Below are 10,378 nucleotides of genomic sequence, written 5' to 3' on the forward strand. Positions count from 1 at the left end.
TCTCTGTGCGGGCTGGGGCGAGCAGGAGCCATGCATCTCCACTCTTCCACACCACAGAATGATGGGATGAGGAATGGGGTGGAGGGAAATCACTCTGGCAGATGTAATGACTCTGTAAAGAGCAGACATGACAACTGCTAATCAGCGCAGCGAGCCCTAATCAACGAAGGGAGCGTGTGAGCGCGAAGGTTAGGTTTAGAAACGCACACACATGCACACAAACTCATCAAGTCTCGCTCATAATCAGCTTCTCATCACGCTAATACCAAAGCCACACACTCATCCGTACTGAACTGCAAATAATTTGTTGCTATATTTCCAACACATTATGTAGCCAAGCAAATCAAGCAGAAGGCAACGGCTCAAACAAAAGCCAGCGCAAATGATTTTCTTCCCGTGCTGCCTTGTAACCTGGCCTTTGGATGCATGGATACGGTTGCTAGGCGCCGCCTAAAAGTGTCGCTAATGCTGCTTCGCACTATTGTTGCCATGGCAACCTGAAATGCCTCCATCTCTCTCCGCTCTCTGCCATCACAATAAGTCAACGAGGTTTGTGGCATTGTAATGGAAAACTGAGAGCACAATATATATCATCCAACAACAGTGGTTCGAGGCGGTGAGGGTCAAGTGGTGTATTTAACCACAAAATTGAGATCAGTGGAACAGTTCAGCGAGGCCCGATGGTGTGTATTACAAACTGAGAGGTAGATGGATGATGTGCCAATCAGGAGGTTAAGAGTGAGGGTGATACTGCAGCTGACCAAGTGACCACAAGAGACATTAGTATTTTTGGGAATTGAACTCTGAGTTGATTTAACCCGTTCAATTTAATATCTGCACATAGTTTTACATCCTAACACTCACCTTCTCATTGACCCTTGAAAAAGGATTTCTAGATCCATCCCGCAAACCTTACAAAAATGAATCACTCCAAAAAGTTCTATAGTTAATCCAAGGTAACCACAAAATAACCATGGTTTTGTTTACTATCCTTAGTTTAATCATGGTATTTGTAATAAAAACCCTGTTTATACAAATGGTAGTCTATAACGACAAACACCATAGTTACATTTTCATGATGATATATTTAACGATTTCAGATGCCTTCTAAAATTTTCTTCTAAAATGAGCATCTTTAACAGGCTCCCATGATTAGGTTCAGTAATTTTACAGTTCTGTAAATGGCGATTTATAAAATGCTGATTTTAGAGGAAAACATTTGATGGCATTTAGAGGCACTTTTGCATCTCAACTCTTCATTTGTTCATACTGTACATTCTAGGATGGCCATCAAAGCCATTTGTTTCCCAGGGCTTGTCCTGGCCAGAATTTCAGTATTACTTACAGTATAGTCACCTAGTACATTCAGTTTATTCTGCTGTTCTAGCACCACATCATTCTACATTGATGGTATCATGTAATACTAGGGCCATTGTATTGTGTTGGAAAATGTCTTTACCTGCAGCGAGTCATTCACAAGCTGCTCGCAGATGTTTAACTAATAAAGACGTCTGTCGATGCCAAACGATACAAGGCAAGGTTTCAGTAGATTGTAGGTGAAAGCCTTCTTTATCTAATGTTCTTTTAGCTCTCTGTCTTGTCATGAAGTGAAAACGGCTACAAACGATTCAGTCCTTTGGTGAACTCGACTGATTCAGTCCAAATGGCGGATTTATTCAGACTGAAGGGCGAAGCTGTTTGACTGGCGCTGTGTTTTGAACCCCATACTATAACATTTTTACTGTGACAAAACCATTGGAATGGTACGCTAGTGCCCCGAATTCAGTCTGATCCATTAATAAATATCGATAGTCATTCGCGAGTTATTAAATAACACGCTGAAGTTAGCTATGAAAGTCCATAGGTAGTGTCAGTGCATGCTAGAAAAAAAATCAATTTAATATAATTGCAAATAGTCCGCAACACAGTTCGATACTATAATATAATAGCTATATCTTCCTAAACACAGCTCAAAGCCTAAAGTGATGGTTTGACAAAACGACTCGAGAGGTAATTGAATTTCTCCCTCGCCTCTCTGATCCCGGGTAATCAAATTACTCCTTCGGCCGCCAGAGGGCGCCGCCTCGCCCTGCGCTTCAGCAGCTCGCTTCTTCGCAGCCTTGAGCCTAATGACAGCAGGAAGCCAGGAAAAGGGTTGACGAATGTGTTGTTGTTTCGAGCCGAAGCAGGTAGGATTCTGTGTGCGTAACGTGCTGGCGACGGAAACCCGGTTTACCACGACTGTTCGCGCGAATGCAGACGTGTGTTATAAATGAATGTCGTGAAGTGTAGCGATTAGCTCGACGTACTGATACACGAATCTCTGTAAAGGCTTTGACGTGTTTTGATATTTTGACATCAGTGAATGCTTATTAAGTTCGTGCTTTTTTTTTTTTTTTTTTTTTTTTTTTTAACGCAATTTTATAACGTTTTTTGGTCCTGGTTTACGTGTCATGCCACTGTTTTCACTTTCTAGTCCTCTCCACTGTGTTTTCTCTGTTCCTCTTCGGCAGATTGCATGGGCGCAGTGTAACAGCAGGGGGATGTTGCAATCTGTTTGTCACCACTGACTTCTGCATTGTGAGACCGACTAGAGTGACTAGGTCTGTGAGAGCGGCCGTCATGTCTGCAGCCTGTCCCCCGCAGTCTCCCGGCGTGGCTAAGACTGAAGTGCTGGTCGAGGACTGGTGTCCCGTGTTGGCCGCGACCTTCGCTTACTGGGACAACATCCTGGGACCTCGTGTACAGCACATCTGGGCCCCCAGAGGTCAGGGGTTGTCGCTGCTCAGCGACGGAGAGGTCACGCTTCTGGCCAATCACACGCTGAACGGCGAGATTTTGCGTAGCGCGGAGAGCGCGCAGTGGATGTGAAGTTCTTCGTCTTGGCAGAAAAGGGAGTCATCATAGTCTCGCTGATTTTTGACGGAGAACTCAAGGGCGACAAGAACACTTGCGCTCTGTCGATCATCCTGCCGCAGTCCGAGCTAAGCTTTTACCTGCCGCTGCACAGCGTGTGTGTGGAGAGACTCAAACACATCATCCGCAAGGGACGATCTGCATGCAGAAGGTCTTCGCCTCAGAGTCGTGCATCTTTTACTTGAGATCCAGCTATTTGTTCACTTTACGTAATGCATGTTACGTGTGTGTTTTATCATGTAGGGCTACAATATAATTCCTGTGTTGTCGTGGAGATTGTTCCCATAATGGAGCTTCACATCCATGAAGAAACACAGTGTGCCAGAGGAAGTGGATGTGAGTAGTTGGACATTTTGGGGGCTTCTGGACACTTTTTAGAGTAGGTAGGAAATGGTGAGGAGAGAGAAGGAGATTTGTTTGTGAGCCAAACTCAAACTTGCTTCTATCATACTTATAATGAAACTAACTTACAAAATTAAATGGAACAATACTGACCAAATTAAACGATATCATTACAACATTTGTTGAACATATAATAGCACTAATGCAATAAGTTAATTAAAACAATACCAGTACAATAGCTCTAAATACATAACAGGACTAATGCAGTGAATGAAACAAACAGTGCTAATGCAATAATAAATAATAAATAATAAGACAAATACAAGGAAATAAAATAAATAAATTAAATTTGAAAAGCAGGCGATCTCTTGGACATATAATTTTTGGTTGATGAATGATGAATGAATTAGGCTTTATTATAAAATCAAGAAAGTTTTGTGCCCTAAAAATCACAATACATTTTACTTTAGAAAAATAAAATTATGCATCCTGGTATATAAGAAATTAAAGGTATTTTTAATATAATTTTTAACATTTTAATAGATCCAGAAGCCACAAAAAAATAGCAACATGTCATTGACACATTAATGAACATTGTAAATTCTTATAAATGTAATATTTATTAAGGCCTATATTGTAATATTTGTAAATGTAATATTTATTAGGGCCTATATAGGGCCTATAGATATATTTATGTGTATGTACATGTATGTATGTGTATTTATATATACAGAATAAATATACACAGAACACACATATTGTGTTAACAAAAACCTTTATTTTGGATCACGATTAATCAAGATGAATGGATTGACAGCACAAATTTTAATGAATAAATATTACTACAAACTACAAACAATGCATTGGTTAGTTCTTAAGGTTGTACATTATGTATCTTCACTCAGTGATAATTATATTAGCTCTTTTTCTGGCAATTCTAAAACGTTTTGAATGTTTTTCTCACTCTCACTGAAGCACATAAAGCAATCCTCTTCCTGTTTACAGCTAAAGGACACCGTGCTCAATGATGATGATATTGGAGACAGCTGTCACGAAGACTTTTTACACAAGTAAGACATATTGCATCTTTAGTAGAAGTCAATGATCTGAATTGAGTTGCTTGTTTTCATTGTTTAGGTTGTGATGTTTGTCATTCTTCTCTATCACAGGGCTATCAGCTCTCATCTTCAGACCTGCGGCTGTTCAATGGTGGTTGGCAGTAATCCTGAGAAAGTCAATAAGGTGCGCATTCCCACCTGTACATTCTCAGCATTCGTATCTGAATATGAAAGTCTAATAACGCTGTTTCTTTTTGTAGATCGTGCTCACGCTGTGCCTCTTCCTCACTCCTGCAGAGAGAAAGTGCTCTCGACTGTGTCACCCCGACGGCTCCTTTAAATATGACACCGGCCTCTTTGTTCAAGGCCTCCTTAAGGTATCAAGAGTGTCCCTCAGAGTATCCAGCACTATATCACGTGGACCCATACCCGTCGAGGCCGCTTGGTAACATGATAAAGGTCCCTCTTTTCTCTTTCCCAGGACTCCACAGGCAGCTTCAGTGCTGCCCTGCCGCAGGTGCTCTACTCCCCGTACCCCACCACCCACATCGACGTGGACATTAACACGGTCAAGCAGATGCCACCCTGCCACGAGCACACGTATCATCAGCGGCGTTACATGCGAGCCGAGCTCAGCGCCCTCTGGAAGGCCGCCAGCGAGGATGACATCAGCTCTGACAACCTCATCAATGCCCAGGACTCATACACACCAGACTTGTATGACCTTTGACTTCTGCATACCTTCTTGGTCTGGAAACTGTATCATGCTTGGCTGATTTTTATTGTCAGGACAGCAAGACCTCGTGGTATTTTATTCAAATGCGCAAAATATATATTCAAGGGAAATGTACAGTGAGTTGGCTGTTATTGCAAAGTGAACTGATCTTGTTTCGTTTTGTTTAATGCTGACTGCTGCTGATTAATGACCTACTGACTGTACATTATCCTGCTGATTATATCGCTAATTACCAAATTTATAAAGAGATTAAACGTGAGAGCGAAGAGAGATCACGGAGAGATAAAAGACGTATCAACTAGCTCAGTGTTTGATAGCGGGGACAAACCATAGTTTAGTGGCCTTTTGTATAAAAATACTAACATTTTGACTTTTGATTAAAAAACAAATAAATATTAATTGCTCTTAGAATCTTTTTTAAAAGGTAATACTTTACAATAATGTTCACAAATTAGTTCATGCATTAGGAATGCATTAATCCTAATTCATAAATATGCTAATAATAATAATAATAATAATAATAATGAGAAATATGTCTTGAGCAGTAAATCAGCATATGAGAATTATTTTTTATTCAGCAGTCATTTATAAGGATACTGACTGCTGAAAATGTAGCTTTGCTGTCACAGGAATAACTTAATTTAATAATGCATTAAAATATAAGGTGTTTTAAATTGTAATAAAAGTTCATAATAATGTCACGTTTACAGTATTTTAGATCAAATAATTGCACCTTTTATGAGCATAAGAGACTTTTTCCCAAAGCCTTTAAAAATATCATGACCAAAAGCATCTGAATGGCTGTGTATACACGTTAATTCATACAGCTATGTAGAAATTAACATTTAGATTAGTTAATGCTATAAAACAATTATTCAGTGTTACTATTGCTTTAATGTTAATGTAAGCTGCTAATGTAAATGCATTTTGATCTGAATTCTCTGCATGAAGAAATGAGCTCTGAGATGCTTGTGTAAATGGATGCGTGTCCTTGAAATTGTGAATACTCTCCACTCTCGGTTAATGTCATGGTTCAGGGCTGTGGCCAGCATAGAGCTGCATCATTGATTTGTTTTCAAGGACTGTCGGCGACTGTTTGACCGAGAATTTTTCCATTAAAAGTTCACAGAGTTTCCCGAGAGGTGAAACGGAGACATTTTACATCTCATTTGAGGGCACTCACCATATCATTCGTTCGATACGCCTCGTGTGCACACATACAAGAACAATGTAATCACCGTCACATGTCAAGTAGTCAACTTTTCAGTCTTTTTTTTTTTTTAGAGAATCAAAAGCAGCTCTTAAAGTTTCTCAAGAGGAAGCGAGAGGTTTCTTCACCTTCTGAATCACTAACTAAACTTTATGGTTTTTCCTAGGAATATATTTCAAGACGTGATGCACAAAGACACACTTGTGAAGTCTTTCATAGATGAGGTAAGTCTACGCAACTCCCTTTCTTCTGAGCTTTATAATAACATCCTCCGCTTCGGCCTTGATAACGTGTATGTGTTTGCATCTTTGTCAATCTCTAGGTGTTTCTTTTGAAACCAGGTCTGTCTCTGCGGTGTGTATTTGTCCCACTTCCTTCTCCTGCTGCACAGAAAGGCCTGACACTGCTCAGATATATTGAGGATGAGACGTAAATACAGCAGCTTTAAGCCCACAGCTTCTACAGATACTACACAAGTGTCATTTATAGGACATATTATAACTAGAAATGAAGTGCATTGGACTTACTGCAGCGAAATGACAGTAGCTCTCAGTAATATCAAGCTCAATTTTTGTACTATTATGTACTATGTACAGGTGGGTGATATATATACTGACATTTCAGAAATTTGGTTCAGATGTTGATAGAAGTTTATTTTTGTTAACCAATAATGCATGTGTTTGATCAAAAGTCGCACAGTTGCATGAAATAGTTGGAAGTAACAGCTTTCTATTTTAATATTTTTAAATGGAATGTGAAGCAAAGCTGAATTTTCAGCATCATTACTCCAGTTTTTAGTGTCACATGATCCATAAGGAATCATTTTAATATGCTGATTTGGTGCTCAAGAAATATTTTTATTATTATCAGTTTAGAAAACAGTTGTGTGCTGCTTGATATATTAGTGGTACATTTAAATGTAAATAGAAATCTTTTGTAGCATTTTTTTTATTTAATACTAGTCATTAATATTGCAGCGAAATGTAATCGATAAATAGAAAATGATTTTGTATGATATTTTGATGTTTTAACTGCTCTGCATTGTTTATTTAAATTAATTAAAAAAGCTTTTCTTTTAAAATTAAAATGACATTTTAGTTAATTTACATAAACATAGTCCTTCCATATAGCTGGCTGCATGTTTACGTGAAGATTATGTTGTTTATTTTACGGTAGACTCATTGTGTTATTAATTATTATTAATTATAGGCAGAAGGGTAAAAACCTTTCAGATCTCTACAGCAACTTGAAAACTGATTTGGATTTAACAGTGGAGGGCGACCTGAATATCATCATGGCGATGAGCGGAAAGCTGCGGGCAGGCCTTCACTCCTTTGTTTTTGGGAAGTCTTTCCCTTACCAGTGTGCAGGAACGTGACCTCCTCATTAACTTCTGACCTCTGAACCCCGTGCTCATCGCAGCACAGGACACTCTTGCATCCCGATGTTTATTTTTTGTTTACAGCCTTCTAAACAACACCTGCTGCTGAAGTATTGACTGATCTGCATTAACTGATTTAAAAAAAAAAAACAAAAATGGTAACCTGCTTATTGATGCTGATGAATTCATATTTGTGTGAAGAAGATTTTGTGCGTATGAAATTCTTGAATGAGAGCATGAGACACAATCAATGTTTAGATGTCACACTTAATGGGTTTTGGTCTAACTGACGTATACCTTCATTAATAGTATAATATTATATTGTAACATGGCAAAGAACAAAGTTGAAGTAACTTTAATCCCACTCAAAGTTTGTCTTCTATGGATATGATTTTCCTCTGATTTAAATTGGAACACCACAAAGTAATTTAAAATATATGGTTTAATTAAAGTAACCTTAATTCTGTAATAACGTTACCTGGGCTTTTATCTATGATTGTCTGAAGACTTTACAGGTGACAGATGTGTTACTTTGCAGAACTCCAGTTACTGGGAGACTTTTCTTTGTTCCTTTACTTGAGCCTAACAAACTAAACTAACAGTTAATTAAATGGCTCATACTTTTGCATCTGGCTTGGGGCATGAATATAGGAAAGCTGGTGGGAAATGCGGGAAAAAAGCGAAATGCAGCTTGAATCATAAAGCCAAATCTCTGGTGTACAGTGTGCAAGGAAGTCAGCAAATAACAGGAAGGGCCCCATAGACATCACGCTTTGATTTTGAAGGGTTCTTCCACAAGATTTTACTCCACTTCTATGTATGTTATGTATCAAACAGACATTGCATTAATGGTAGATTTCTAATGTTTATTCAAGACACAAATGGAGTTTTGAATATTTTGGATTATTTATGGAATCATAATTGGACGTTTATTTTTAAACTGTGACATGCATACTGATATATTTCAAGTGAGCTGTGACTGTGTTGTCTTAAAAAGTGTGCCTTTTGTTTCTGAAACATGACTTATTTAATTGTGCCTGTTAAAATCTTTTAATTATTTGCTGTTCTAAATAAAGAAAAAAAAGATTGAGTCTTATATGGAGATTATGCTTTGATGAGACAACATGAAGGGTTTGGGTCCGGGACAGAAAAGCATGAGAAAGAATAATCTATTATTGATCTCTAATCTGATTTATCTGCAGTACAGTTGCAAAGGTAGTTGAAGGCAGTTCCGTCAAAAAGGCTTTTTAAGAAAAGGCTTATAGTAATATGTTCCCATATTTTAATATTCGGAAAAATATTTTCTAGCATTGGCAGCACTGTTCGATGCTAGATATAATACTTACTATAATAAATAAATGCATATAGTGAGTTTAATGCATTAAGCGTATCTTCCATTTTTATATAACCCCGTATTATTGCAACGTCCACAGATAAAGTCAAACCTTAGAAGAAAAATATTTTCAGTGATATTTCTTTTTTTGAAGGCCGCTTTAATTATTTAGTTTTTATTTGATAAATTTATTTACAAATCTTTTAAATTACTGTATAAGCGTTCCCCCATACCTTGACGACCTTCGTTAATCTACTGATTCAGAAGTTCGCCTTTAACGTGACACAAATAACCAAATTTTATTGGCTCACTCTCCATGTCCCACTCCGCCAAGGTTCCGTGACCTCGCCCTCTGATTGGCTCTGTCATCCACAACAGATCTGTGATTGGTTACACCTGGCACATGACCACAAAACAGGAAGCACAAGCGTTATCCATATAAATACTCCGGGAAAAAGAACTAGATTTGAGAAATGGGTGCTGTCGCCTGGGAGGTATGAGAGAACAGCTCTAAGGATCATGGCAGCGTGAGATGTAATTCCACCCACTCTACAAGGCAGAGGTGGGTGCGCTGCGTATTCCTCAAATGAGTCGTATATCTCTGTGTGTGTGTGTGAGTCAGGACCGCGGCCTACGATACAGCAGAGATTGTCTGGATTTGATACTGGATCACCTGCTGAGCCAAAGCTCTGCTATCATACTACACAGCCATCTGTCCGTTACATTAAACATGATCATATTTCCAATTGCTAATGTTCTGTTGTATCTGGAGCTTGCTGTTTACGTTCAGCAAAAGGTTGTGCGGTGATATACCAGAGCAGATGCGTAATTAATGTATTTCTATCAAAATCACCAATCACCATTTCAGCTTGTTTTATAAGCTTCGCTCCATATACACTTTAACATGGGCAGAGCTGTAACCATACATTTCAGGTTCATCGCACTACAGTTTATTATACCAGAAACGCTTTGGCGCAAGTAGGACGTAGACGCACAGTGGTCAGTTGTTTACACAGAAATAATGAGCTCCATTATTGTGTAACGTGCCTCACCTTTACCTGGGCCGTTTACAGGTCAAAATGCATTATATAGATACAGCTTCTCCATTTTAGATTTTTTTGAGGGGGTGGCATTAGTTCCGTATGTTTGCTAGAGCTGCACCAGCTGTCATAAGTCTGATGAACCGCTGTGATCCTGTCATCATCAATGCGCACTGGATAACCGAGGTAATTAGACTCAGCTGACACTGGATTCTAGAGGATTGCACGGGTGTTAACATCTCTGTTTCAGTTTCATTTTGACGCTCGCATCAATAGTTAATTTTCTGCCAATTATTTTAAATCGTTGACTTGGTATATGATACCCCAGGTCCTTTTGTATAAAAATAAGTTACAGGGTTACA

The 10,378-nt window shown here is 38.7% G+C and overlaps 1 pseudogene; it reads left to right on the top strand.

The window, feature by feature from the left end:
* The first annotated feature begins 2,195 nt into the window (after positions 1-2,195).
* LOC122332160 lies at positions 2,196-7,713 on the top strand (annotated as a pseudogene).
* Positions 7,714-10,378: the final 2,665 nt, after the last annotated feature.

The sequence above is a fragment of the Puntigrus tetrazona genome, unplaced genomic scaffold, assembly GCF_018831695.1.
Source record: "Puntigrus tetrazona isolate hp1 unplaced genomic scaffold, ASM1883169v1 S000000006, whole genome shotgun sequence".
NCBI classification, from domain to species: Eukaryota; Metazoa; Chordata; class Actinopteri; order Cypriniformes; family Cyprinidae; genus Puntigrus; species Puntigrus tetrazona.